The following is a 14909-nucleotide window of genomic DNA, read 5'->3' as shown; positions in this document are numbered from 1 at the left end:
TACTAGCTGTATTTGAAATCTTTAACCTAAACCCAGACTTTGTTGGTAGGGTTTATCAACAATTATTTTTATGTATTAAAAAGTGTGCCCTTGGCTTTAGTCAGAGTGTGTGGTCTCTTGGAAGACAAAGCCAGTTCAATGTCCTGTTGTATAATCTGCTGGTCATGTCAAAGGTCCGTGTTAGAGTCTGCAAATGCCGAAGTCAAATAAAACTGATTTAATTTAGAACTTGTCCCTACCCCTATTTTGAGAGAAAATACTGATTTCTTTTCAGGCTTATGCTGAGAGCAGCCAGGTGCTCAGATAGCATGAAACTATCCTATAAGAGAAGAGAACCAGAGGCTAAAAGAGGCAGAGACAGTATCAGAGGAAAGGACACCTGCAGGGAAAATAAGTGAAATATCCCTCATGGAAGATGATATCTTTCTAACTTCTTGAGGGTTGGTCCCACTGTGTCAGACAATCACAAATGAAGGGAAAGGAGAAAACATAAAACAAATCAGTGCTCGTCATACTGGTTTTTGAAACTATATTAATTTACTATCATAGTACTTGAGGGCAAATCATACTGAGGTGTCATAAATAAACCATGTAACATTTGTTTTTCTGCACGTTGTCATGTTTCTGTGTTTCTGAGTTTGGATTGCAAGTCAGGTATCATTTTATCTTGCTAACCATTTGGTATCAGCTTTGTTCCTCCATCCTTGTTTCAAGATGAGTCCAAAAATTACATGTTTTTACTTCCACTAGCATGAGGAATTAGGACATGGGAAAACAGCAGAATTGTCCACTATGATGAGTGTTTTCAAACCTTTGGCAACAGCTTATGTTCTGCTGGCACAAATAAGAAGAGTTTATATTTTTTTTATTAGTTTTTAACACAATGAAATGTGTGCAGGACCCTTAATGAACTACGAATGTAATAAGAGCAGTTCAAAGTCTTGAAATTGTTTTCTGTGGCTTCTTGAATGTCATAGAGGCGAGTTCAACCAGATTCATGTTAACATACATAAGAATATTTTTGCTGTTGTTGTTTTCGTGGACCAAAGAAAGATCTCACTTGAATATCAAATGTAAATAAAATCCCATCTAGTATGTAAGAAAGTAGTATAGTGTGTAAAACAGAAACAGCTGTTTCACTGAGTGAAGTTAAAATCAATGGCTGCATACACGGATGGATATGTACAGATTCTTATCTCTTAGCAGTGTAGGAGCACTCAGGCTTGTTCCAAGGAAGAGGAATGTTTTATGCTATACTGCCAGGCACTCCAGTTATACTACACAGATTTTTAAGTCCTTTAATAGTAAGTGGTTGAACCTTGTGATGTGCTGAACTTCCCAGTTCTCCTAAGGAAAGAGAAGGGAACAGGGGTTTCTGATATACATTGAAAACGTGTAATGTCTAAAGGGAACTCCCCTGCCCCTGTGTTTTATCAGATGATCAAAGATGAAAAAGAAAATATGCTGGATTTGGGTCATTACCTATGTATTTTAGCTCTTAGTCCCTCAATGCTTCCTTTAGGTACTGAAGTGACCAATGAATCACTTCCTGAAGGAGATGACAGACTTGAATTTACAAAAACCTGCTGATCCTCAGTCCTTCTCAGATATGTGCTAGCTCTTTGTCAACTCTGGTCTTGATATTTTTCTTCAAGTGAAATGCAGCAAATATTTTGTAAAACGGGTCTCTTCTTTGAGCCCACAAGGGACTCTCAGGTCTTGAGGTCTGTAGTGCAGAAGAGACCATTCTTCCTCCTTTAGTGTAAAAAGTCAGCTGGGAGGCAATCCCTAGGTAGAAGATGAATTGTAGTGTGGAGGTAAGTTACCTTAGCCAACTATTGCCTAAGCATCACAGCTTGTGACTTTTCTGTAATTATTGCATTTAATACAGCTAGTTACTTGCACAAAAGAGCTTCCGGATGCAGCAATTTCCACGGAGGGCTGTTTGGGAATGTAGAGGCCCATCATTTAGCTCTGATATTGTTGGGTTGTCAGAATTGATCATAGCTCTTGACGGAACACTTCTAGCTTTTTTTTATGGAGTGCATCAGAGTGACATTTCATATTGTTTAAGTAGGAGTGATCTGTTAGTTTATATTTTATCTAAAACTGCAGAGCAGATAACCTCCCTCAGGGTCTAAATACATGAATCCTATGTGCATGTTACAATTAATAGTAGAGCTAGGAGAGAAATTCATAACAAGGGGCCGAAGAGCTGGGCAGAGCAACTTGTCAAAAAGAAGGAAATTCCACTACAGATTAGCTTATTTTTAAGCATGTCAAGCTCTACATACAAACATGATATATTGCTTCCTTGTAATGTCTGTTTAGGCCCAGATGCTCGAGGCACTGTCAGGGAGTGCTGTAAATTTTGTCTGAGTCAGGGCAATTCTGATTGATCTCTGAGTGTAAAATCGATAAGAAGACACTGTCATTTTCTTAAAGGATGAGCTAGAAAAGGAAAATAAATTAAGACTCCACTGAATGTCTATCTCCAGTGCTCATTAATTCAGTGTGGTCTGTACTTTGTTAATGTTATGTCCACAGCTTTAATCTTCCAGGTGCTCTTCCTGCAGATAGTCGACAGCAGCCCTTTATTATGTTATGTATATTTCATCTACACGTGGTGGAAATAAAATGTCTGCCCTCTTCTTTCCCCTAGCTCCTGATTAATCCATTTTATTATTTTTCAGAAATACATCACTTGGGTACTGATTAACTTAAAAATGGAAAGCCATTGTCTTTCTTGCATGTCCTTCATCAGAACTAACACACTGGCTGCTCATTTGTCTTGAGTTGTTACAGCAAATAACGACTACCAGGCATTTCCCCTTATGTAATATACTTCAGGGAGATTAATTTACTTCTACTCTTTTTCTCTGTTTCTTTTTTGTCTACTAAGACTTTTTTGACGTTTTGAACTCCCTCCCAGCTCCCACTCTCCTGCTTCCTCTTAAACATTTTACAGCATGTGCCCAAGGAGCAGTGCTAAAACTGGCCAATATAATCTTCAATCGAAGTCACCCAGTGCTGCTGCAGATATAACTCCATTCTGGGCTGACTTGCCTTGCTCTGCACTTGTGATTATGAGTGCAGAGGTTTGTCCCTTAAAAATAACAATACTTTGTCACTTTAGTCCTACAACCTTCTCACTCACAAAGTCACACAGAAGTTAACAGGACTGACAAGGTGAATAGAGGCTACCCACAGGAGCACGTATTATAGGATAAGATGCTGTTACACTGAAATATAAAATTATTTTTATTGCTAAGCAGTCATTTTCCCTTCTAGATATGTATTCTCAGTGTAGAAATAACTTCTAAACATAAGTAATAGTTCATTTTATGCTTTTGTTTCTGCTTCACAATGTTAATATCAGGACCCAAAAAACTTACTTTCTCCACATATTCAAATGCAGTGGTTATGAATGATGAGGTATAACATGTAAATAGTTTTCAGCAAGTAAAAGCAATATTTTCCATCTTTTTCTTTTTTCCTCCAGCTATTCCTAATAACTAAAATTCTATTTACTTACAACTTCATTATATACCTCTAGCGTACCTTGATTGGGAAAACAGAGGTAGTTAAAAAAGAAGACCTCTTGACTTCAACAAGCATCTAATGCATATTCATGAAGCATCTTATTCCCATTTCTTAACAAAACACAGCACATGCCAATTAATTAATTTTCATGGAGAGGTCATTGGTGAGACTAGATCTTGTACTGCCTGTTTCTAGTTGAGCAGACTCCACTTAAGGAGTGGATTCAGTGATCTCATTAAGCACTCTGTAACATTTTATCTGAAAATTATCCATTAGGACTTTTTCCTGTATTTACTGAATTTTGAATTTCAGAGAAGCTCAGAAAAGCTTTTAAAAGTTGTATTAAATATTTCTAGAACTAAGTATATTCATCTAAACTCTAAAATGCTATGTGCTTCATCTATGTTTATCTTTGAAAAGAGCTATAAGGCAACTGCTAAGTCTTTTTTCTAGTTATATATCAAAAATTCATACTTTGAGATAGTTCATTACAAGTGGTAACACTTCAGAAGAGGTTGAGCTTTCATCCAAATCTACTGTTCTTACCACAGGGCTACTTCCAGTAACATCTAAAGCATTAAGATCTTGCCATACACTGTCAAAATGTCCTTTATAGTATTTAAGTTAAATTGTGGATTGTATCACCCTTGTGTATTAGGAGAGAACCAGCTGCCTGACTTGCACTTGACTTGCATGGCCCCATCTCCAAGCTCCTGGGAAGTCCTGGTTCCGTGATATTAGCAGTGATACTGACATTGCTATACCTGAGATAAATAGGCAAAGGTGAGGTCATGGCCAAAAACCCTTTAGGGAAGAGACAGGATATGTGGTATTCTGTAGCATCTTCCAAGCCACCCATCAAGATAGTCTGTATTTTTAAACAGAAAAAGCCATAAACTTCCTTCAGACAATAACATTCCACATTAGGAGGAAAATTATGATGAACTAAATGCAGAGGGTAGCCTCAGATACAGAATTGCCTCTGGGTTAGATAAACACTGATCTGATTGTTGTCTGAGTTACAAATCTGTAAACCCCTCTGACAACCAGTTATTTGCAAAGGCAATAAGCATTTGTGATAGGGGAGGATTTCATAGTAGTTATGCTGCCTAGCCACATATCTAGATCAGCTGAATTTGGGAATCAAGTCAGAAAATCTCCATCAAAATAGAATTGCTCCAACTGAGCGTTATTGAACAAGTGTATTTTTCAAACACATTTTGAATGTGACTGAAATACAGCAATAAGTTTATAAACTGTATCATAGTAGACATTTTTATACTGTCCTTGAAAAATGTACCTATAGTTGAGTGGATGGAATGGATTTAATAGTAATATATAACATAAATATATGTAGTAAATATATAAAGCTATGTATATAATGCACATACCAAATAACAATACATGTATATCCCAGATTACCTGCTCTCCAGAGCTTCTGCTGTTTGTGTACTTTAAACAACAGACACTCAAACCTGTGCAAATTCTTTTACCCTCAGCATGTTCAGAAGGCGGCATTTGACATCCCTTGACCAAGTTTTTAAAACTCTACTTGTATGCACTTGAAGGACTGTGTGAATTTTTGTGAGCTTATTTTACTAGAGGAGCAGTTCTAACTTTAGATCTATGTGTTTAGTGCATAAACAGATGAAACATCTGTAGGTTTTTATAGAAAAAAAAACACAACCACACTTCTATTACAAGAAGAAACAAAATTCACCTTATTTAAATTAAACTAGTGCTGGTTTTATTATTCATATTAGTATTCCCACTGATTACAGTAATTGAACTTAACATTTTCTGTCCTATTCTTCCATCATGTGACTAAGTTAAATAAATTGTAACTGATCCAAAAGTTGATTATATATATATGTATATGTATATATGTATATGTATTTGAGTATAGCAAATAGGGTGATAGAAATGCAGGCTTTGGGCCAGGAGACTTAAGCAGTCTAGATTTCCTCTGGGAATAGTACGATGCTTATTAAAAAATATCAAAATGATAGCTAGCTGCTCTTCAACAACAATTCTTGACAGGATTAACTACATCCTTAAATACAAAAGAAGAAATGCTTTTACAGCTATACCAAGGATTTGTTTATGAGTCCCTTAAAGTTTTTTTCAGTCAGACTTCCATCAACTCCATGGAAACAGAAAACCAAGTTGGATCAAGTTAATTTAAGCAATATAAAAAGAGGTTAGATGCACAGAGCATATTGAAATGTATCTGTTTATAAAGGGATAACAATTTAAGAGACCCAATGTGCTCTACTGTCTGTGGTTGCCTAAAGATTCAGGATTTTTGCCAGTGCAACTACGTACTGGTGTTCTAAAAAAAATTATTTAGGTAGGAATTTTTCTTGATTTTGAAAACAGAATATTACTGTACAACTTTACAATGAGGTGTTAATTATACACAATCAATAAAGGTAGAACATCACACATTTCTTGAGGTTTTGTTTAACTATGTTTAGATTTCTATCAAATAGGCTTGGGATAGACAGCTGAAAAGGAAGATGATACACAAGTTGCTGTGGAATGGTAGAATAGAGAGCAAAAAAAAACAAAAACCCAAGAAATGGATATTCAAGTGATTTTAAACTGATGGCTTGGATCCAATGGCAAAAGCTCAATGGGAAATAAGAAAATTAGGAATTTACATTAAAATCATAAGGTGAGTTTAAGAAAATCTGAACTTTGACATGGTTCATTCAACTGTGTCTGTCATATTGATCTATGAGATTTACCATTACAACGAGAAATTTGCATAGAAGGGTTTATGCAGGTTATGTCAGTGTTAATTACCTGTCTTGTTACTGTCTTGGGCAATCTAATATTTCTCAAAGTAATTTTATACTTTTGCTATTAAACATCTGGGAATAATTTTTCAAAGTAGTGAAATTTATCCACAGCTGTTCTGTGAACACTAGTGGTAGCTGGTATACCAATCACAAGGTTTCATAACACTCAGGACATAGGTGTAAGAACTCATTGCTCTTTCTGAACAGTAATTCATTGCTTCTTACAATGAATTCATGCTTCTTACATATGAATGTCTGCAAATTTATAAAAGGCTGGGTGTTATTGAAACCAACAGGTTAGTTTCCTTTGACTTCGGTGGGGGGCAGGATTGATCTGAGAATGTAACCAGATTGATGTTCTTTATGATTGTGCATACTGAGAAGTATTAATGAGAACATGTTTTACAGTATATGTGCTGCATTTACTTCCCATCCCGAGAAAACTCAGACCTGCTGTATGGTTATATATCTGTGGTGTGGCTGGAATCCACATTCTTTTGGATATGAATAGCAGCAGTAAATCAACATACAGGTTTATACTGTATCATGAATCTCCTTTTCTGCTAGAATATTTGAAACAGCAGCAGACAACTTGATTTTGTGAGTTCTATGGCAATGCTTGTTACAACACAGGATGTCTTCTACAGTGACTACTGTTGTGAAATACTTGGCTTAGCGGCTTTATGAAGGCATCATAACATTCTTCCGACCTTTGCAGGTTTTTCTTAAACAATTTACCTTAGTTTTAGACACTCCTTGGGAAGTAGTTGAGTTCCTTCAGAAGATTTCACCTGCTATTTATCATTCAAATCAAGGTACCAAAAGAGAAAAAATGCTTCTCTGTAAATCACCAGTATTAATATTCTTACAAATTTGAATCACTTACTTCTTCATATGGTACGCTTTTGGGATGCTTTTTTGATGTAGCATTGTCAAAATGAACTGTAGCCATGCTTTATAATACAGATGACTCTGTTCTATGAAATACATGACAAAGAGACAGCACTACACTGGTCTCCTTCAAATGCATCTTCATGATCACTTTATGACACTCATCTGCTCTCTTGCCATCGCTAAGGCACCCAACACTACTTCACCTGGAAATCCTCAGGAGACTCTTAGCAGTCAACCAAGCCCAGAGAGGGTACTGTCATAACTTGAAAACCCAGATGATTGCAAGCACAAATTCCCATTTATGAAATATGAAAACAGGTATAAAAATTAATGTGTTACAGAGAGAGTTTCTTGCTCTATCTTTGTTCTATTGCTTCTGTAATTTCAGTCTTGCTGTTGGAGTCCTGCGGGATTTGTCTAGAAAAACTAGGCAAGATAAAATCATAGCCAAGCCCTGCCAATGTCTTCTGTGCTCCTTGCATTCTGCTCCTCCTTGCTGACAGGACCTCTTGTTTTGTAAGAAAAGCCACCTGCAATGGTGACTGGAAATTAGCTCTTATCCTTCCTTCTACTCATGTTCAAACCTAGAATTCTTCATCTTTGTAAAGCAGGACAGTAATCACAGGAGCAATCCTATAATCCACCTTCTGTCTCAATTAGAGCTACCTGTACAAGACGCTGAATAATGTGTAACACACTGCAGGACCAGTGCTGTGAGTATCAGGTCTGGTTTCACCCCTGACATAGTGATGGTCCATTTGTATTCCAGAAGTAGGACTCTGTGGAACTAGAACTGTGCAATTTCTTGTCTGACTGTTCAAGATATCCTGCCTTTTCAGGTACAGGGATAGGTTTTATGTAGTTAGATGCTCTTATATATAAAAAAGGCAAAAAAATCGGAAATACATGCTTTAATATAGAGAGCTTATACTAAGTATATCTTTTGAAAAAGCCCTTTCTACAAAGCAGTAATAAAATTAAACAGGGAAGAAGTAGCATACCTGAAATTTGGCCAGTGACCCTTATCTCCAGTGGGGTTTTCACTATCTGTCTAACTCTCACTTCACAGAAGTCATGTTGCTACTCATCATCACTATCAATACTAAGTAGATTTCTCCTCTGGCATTCTTTTCTCCACTAGCAAACGTATTGCTAATCCTTCCACAGTCTACGTTACATTTATCTTTTTTCCAGACTTTTCTTTTGCTTTTATGACTAGAAAAATCCCTCTTCTATGCAGAATAACAATTCTCCAGTGCCTAGACTCTTCCCTAATCTTGTCTTTAAAGAAATATTTTCATTCTCCATTTCCTAACTTCATCCTAACTTATTAATGTTGTATGTGATATGTCATCAATGTTATTAAGGTTCTTAAGTGCTGGTTGATTTCAAAGGATATGTAGTAGTACAAATATGTAAGTATTTGTGAGAAAAGCAGCATGCCTTTTTTGCCTTGTAAAGCCTTTGCAGGACCACTCCACACTCTGGGGAAGTGAAGTCTTCCATCACAACTTAGGCACCAAAGTGACTTCACAGCAACTGCAATTTTATGTTGGTGCTCAGTATATAAGCAGGGTTACTTTATCAACCTGGCTGCCATAGTCCTGTTGTTAGGTATAGAGGTATATCCTATCTCTGTGACATAAACCTACCACAAGCTCACAAGTAGTAATATAAAACGCTGATCTACAGTACTTTTATGTGAACTTGATCTTTTTAACAGGTCAAGATATGTTCTTGCATGTAGCTAAGGCATCCCTTTGCCTTCTGTAGTGTGGGCTGATGCATAACGGAGCACTGTGAAGAAGTCTGATAATGGTGGCCATTAAGTTCAGCCTGTTCCTTTTGATTGAAGAATTTTCTTGATAAGAAAGGGAGGCCCAGAACTGACTTTATTTATATATTTTGAGGGATTTTATCATTAGGAAATCATGAGAGTCTAAGAGGAATAAAGGTTTTCTTTATTGTGCTACAACCTTTTCCTGTGGATCATTTACCCATTTTTGAACTGCTGTTCCAGGTTTGTAATCCTAGCTTTGAAAGATATTAAATATCACCTCAGGCATCTTTTAACCTGTTCAGTTGCATTCCTAGAAAGAAGGGAAGCTGTTCTTATCCCAAATGTTATCCCATTTAACTGTTGCATGGGATAATGACAAAATTTGCTGCCTTTATCATTAATTTACAGTCTGTATTTTTCCCAGGGTGTCTTCTCTGAAGTACCTGCTTATTTGTATTGTTCAATGAAGATAGTGCTTTCAGTAAATTTATCTCAGGACTAGCTGCTGGGCACCATTCCATTACCATGATGACATTGGTGATTGTATTGCCTGAAAGTATGACTATTTAGAAACTTATTGGGAGCAACATACATAATGAAAATGCTTCATCCTCCTGTGGGTCCTTCAACTGAAGGTGCCTGAAACTTTCTCATCAGTTGAAAGAATCCCTAACAAATTAATAATTTGATTTGCAAGGTCAACACATCCTTGTTATTTTGTTGGGTTTTTTTTTTTGCTAGAGTAGAGCTCTTGCTCCTGAGAAAAATGAGCAAGCCTGTGCCTCAAGCATTTAAAGCTGTTCCAGGAAAGGATCTTACAGTGGTGGTTCAAATGAAATGTAAGGACAATATAGGCACCTATATGCAAAAGATCTGCAGAAATCCTTCTTGGACATTCACAGAATTCTGTAGAGGCAGATCTATATATCTTTAATTATCTTTGTGCCCATCTCTTCTGTAAGTCTGTTTGTAATCTAATTATTGTGCTCCCTTTCCTAGTCCAAGCAGGAATGCCCTGTTGCTTCCCGTTTTGCCCTTTCCCTTTCCTTTTTTCCCCTCCCTATTGACTTTTTTAATCCTCGTCTCCACAAAGAGCACAGAAAGTAGTTTGACTATCAGTTGCTAGTTGGGCAGTTTCATTGCTGTAGGAAATGAATTTGAGCTGGATGGGATCTAGGATTTCCTTCCCATGAAAGCACTCTAACCACTACAAAGCATGGCCTTTACCTGTGCCAACCAGGTCATCTTTTCCCATAGAGATAACTTGGATGTCAGGGGAACCAGAGATTGACCCCTTGCAACACTGCACAACATCACTGCCCATCACAGTGCAGTCTGGCCCCTAGATCTGTAGGAAAAGTGTACTGTTTTACTAGTTGCCTGAGGCTGTGGCCTCTGCAGAGCTGTGACACCTCCTAGGTGCCCAGCATAAGAAACTGAGGCTTTGAGATCTGTCTTGTGTTTTCTGCTCCTGGCATAGAGCATTTAGAAGTGAAGCATATTCAAGAGTCACCACATACAAGTTCATATGTGAACTAGGCTCTAAAAGCTGGACGAAAGGCACCCTTTATCCAGCAGATGAATTTTTCCTTTGCCATTTGAATTAAGGGCTGGTAATAACAGTGCAGCCCTTAACAAGGTTTGGTATTTCCAAACGTCATTTATTCTGGTTTCATGCATGCTTGTTGATTGTTCTAACATCTTAATTAAAAGTGTAACTCTAATAATGAACTTATTTTTAGCCTGCTTCTCTGAGTGGTGCATTCTATCAAAAGACTGGCAATTCAGGAAGCAGTTAGCTGTGGATCAACAGTGACACAGAGCACTTGTGTAGTTGCTGGGGGTCAGTCAGTATATTTCTTTCACACTGGTGCTAGTCAATCACTTTTGTTTTCCAGATTAATTATGTGGCCTTTCATTAAAAAATGAGGCACTCTGGTTTCTTGCCATTTCCATTTCACTTGTGACTGCCTGGGTGAATTTTACATCAGGGCCTTGCATATGTTAGGGTTTTCCCCTTTTTTAGGCAAGAAAATGGGAAGGGCTCAAATAATTTAAAAACCCAAGGAGGGAGGCGGGGCTGGTCCATATTTTTTGTATATCTATAAAGAAAGATGGATAATATAAGCTCTTCTTGCAGAGGTGAATATTTCACCATGCTAATGTCATTGTCTCCTTTCTCTTCATGTTCTATAGTTTTCAGCAAAAGCTAAAGCAGTGACTATATTCAACACCTGCGTCTTTAACAGCCACCGCAGTATAATTACCTTTCTTGAATATTCTATAGAATTGTCAAACAGCAATTTTCTTTTTCAAGACAAGCTTTTGAATAATGTCGTTTACATACAGAGCTTAACTTCTCTTACGTTGAAAATCTAATTATAAGTATCCAAAACTTACTGCATGTTTGCTGTTTTATAATTCAGTCTACATAAAATTGCTAAAACACAGCACTTTTAACAATTTTTCTGGAGCTGAATTAGCACACTCTTTATTGGGTACTTTTTCAATGTTAAATGTAATTGATTCTGTAACAATAGTTTTTGATTTTTCTTACTGTGTTTATCTTAAATTTCCAAATATAGGTATGGAGCAAGAGGTGAGGCTACTGGTGGAGGTGCCCAATGTAGTTTTACTGTTTTTTCATTCAGTGAAAATTTATTTTGTGTTGGAAGAGGAATATCTGAACATTTCAGTGAAAGAATCTAGGAAAAACACCCCAGCATATTTTATTCTATTTGGAGTATTATTCACTGGATATTTAATGTTGATGTTGATTGATTAGACTGTAGATAATTAGCCAGGAAATCTTAGAGCAAATTGTGGCTTGAATTGTGTAACATATCGTCATCCTAGTCAGGCTACTTTGTAGTCTTTGCAATACAAACACGATAGACAACCATCTCGACTATCTCAAGCAGCACAACTTCAGTATTCTGTTAGGAAGGTGACATTAGAATAGAAAATTAACATAACATTGTATTATTTCTTACTGGTGCAAGCTATAAGTTAATGTTATGAAATGTTATGAGCGTATCTGCAAAACCACCTCTTACAAAAATTAAAGAGTATCGTTATAATCTTCCAATTGTCACTCTGGGAATTCCTGTGTTGCCACACATTATTTTCAGTGTATGGTAAGCTACATTTTCCTTCTCAGCTGCTCTTTGGGATTTCAATTCTCGTTGCCAATTTCTGTCCAAGGTTTCTGTAAATCTTTTGTGTCCTTTTTCTAAACATGTGCTATTCTTGAAAAAGAATTTCTCAGCTATTCAGTCTGCAGCTTACAATGAAACCTTCTTTAGCTTTCCTTTTCAAATATCATATTCTATGAATGCATATAATACACAAGGTGAAAAATATTTTTAAAGACTATTACACATCCTTCTGATATCAATATGAGACATTGCTCTGTATATGGTTCTATTCATTTTCTCCATATAAGTGTAATAGTAAATCTTTCATATTTTATTCCTGTTAATTTCATTTCTTTTTTTGTTTTGTTTTGGTTTTTTTTTGTTTAAAGATATTAAGTATGCCAAAATCATCACAAGTTCCTAAGGTTTTTGAACACATCCCCTTCATGTTGTATTGTATCGCATCCAGTTTAACTCTTCACTGCCTCTTCCAGGAATGAAAAAATTCTTTGTGGAGAAGAGCACAAATGTATGTAAAATACCATGCTTCAGTTAAAACATGCATTTCAGGGTCACTATGGGAATAAACAACATCAAATAAATGCGCCTTTTACAACAGCTTCCTGAAAAGTTTTCTTTGAAGTTATCCATTTTGAGTAAAATCCATATATGTGCCAGCAGTAAAAACTGTATATATTTGCAGTCTACTTCTTAAGAGAACACTAGATTTTAAAACAAATCCAGAACAAAGAAGCAACACTGCTTTCCACAGCAGCAGCTTAAATTTTTATGTGGTTTACCTCATAAGATCTTTCATGGATTAAAGAGTTAGAACAAGTTTTCTCCATTACAAAATTCTCATTTAATCCTTATCCACACTTAGTTTATCAAATTAAATTGGACAAGATTGATGCAGGGGCTTTTTAAGCCGGACATCATGTGTAAAATCGCTAGACAACAGATTTTAAAGGGTGCCCACCACGACTTGTCACATCATCTTTCCTCAGCCTCAGCTGCCCTTGCATAGTCTTATGCAGGGTCAGGATTCTTCTTGGTGTTACACTATGGACCACTGCAGAGAAACAGAGCTGCGACACAGTCTCCAGCAGAGTTACTTATTACATCCTCAGCCCCCTTCACCTGCCCCAGCCATTCAAAATAACATCACACCATAAAATATTCATGAACAGCCCAGTGCTCCGCCGAGGGCCTCGCTTCTGCAGGTGGCTGTTACATCAGTAATTGCCCGATACTTCCCTCCACAGCGTAAAATTGTTTTCATTATGTGTCATGCACACAGAGCCAAGCAAATCCCTCTTGAGTGGTTTCCCAAGGGCTAGAGGGAGGTGGTACTTAACTTAAACAGGCGCTTTTGGCTTAGATTAAAAAAAAAAGAGAGAGAAAGAAAAAGCCAGTGAAAGCTCATCATTAACTCTACTTCTAACTGCAACAAAAAGCAGAAGCTCATGCAAAACTCTCATAAAGATTATCCTAAATGTCTCAGTTACTAGGAAGAGCTTTAGTGGCTTTAGCTGTTCTTACGATACTTAAAGCTGCTTCAGCCAGAGAAGAGAATAACTTTCCACCTGACTGAAGTTCCCATGGTTTGCAGTGCAAGGCGATAAGCAGGTTTCAGCAATAAACTCCTGCATTGTGAGACGATAATGCACAGTCAGGTCCCCCCATTTTGATTCAAGGGTGTCTTTTTCTTTCCCCCCTGTGGTGGACTAATCACAGCTCCACTTTGTTTAATTGCAGCAAAGAGAGAAATGTGTTTAAGAAGTCATTCTGGCCCTCTTTAAATGAATGCTCAAGTTCTTCAAAGACAACAAACAGGATGCATAATAAATAAGATTTAATTTTCAGATCAAAATAGGCAGAGTTAAAGATTTTATTGACTGATGTGGGAGAGAGAGATGCTTCTGAAAAGGGGGAGGAAAAAAAGGAAGCAACAAGTGGGATTAAAGTCTTGGGTTTTATGCAGCACAAGCTGGTTTTGCATGGTGGGAGGATCAGTACAGGAATAAAATCTTTCCAGAATTAGTGGTTGGTAGCCTACTGAGCACTTTGCTTCTGATAAAAATGCTTGTAAAACTATGTCAACCCCTTGATAACTGACACGGATGCACCCGCTATAGTATTCAAAATAATACCTAGAAAATCTTGGGCGCGATATATTGTAAATTATGGCTTGGGGTCATGAACTCCAGAGTGGTTGTGGGGGAGAGAGGGTTGGACAGAAAAGTGTTTATCAATCAAAAGCTTTTTCTTTCTGAGTTTGACATGACTAAGCTACAGCCCAAGTGATTGGGAGAGAAACCCTCTTAGTTCATTATTTTTAAAACTATGTTGTTCTTTTTTTATTGTCATCCTTCCACTCTAAATTTGAGATTATGATCCCTCCTTGAAAGCAGGCATATCTATACCAGTGGAAATTAAGTAAACTCATGACAAATTTCTTCAGTACTCTTCTTTTTGAACAATAAAAAAAAAACCACCACGATTTATTTAGTATGCTCTGTGATATATACAGTGAAACCATTTTAAATCTGCTTTAAGTCACTTACTAAGGTCTCAAATAAGAAGGAGTATACACTACCTAATGTGATATACTCTAATTAATACTTATAGGAATGAATCTTCCAGGCTGATTTTGAATTCTATCAGAAGGGAAATGGATATGTTTTTCCTTAACTTCTTGTGGCAAACTACTATGGCCACAGTTTGGTGCTCTTTCATTGCCAAAACTAC

The sequence above is a fragment of the Manacus vitellinus genome, unplaced genomic scaffold (genome assembly GCF_001715985.3).
Source record: "Manacus vitellinus isolate BGI_N305 unplaced genomic scaffold, ASM171598v3 scaffold_3_pilon, whole genome shotgun sequence".
Classification (NCBI taxonomy): domain Eukaryota; kingdom Metazoa; phylum Chordata; class Aves; order Passeriformes; family Pipridae; genus Manacus; species Manacus vitellinus.
Note: the sequence above shows the minus strand (reverse complement) of the source record.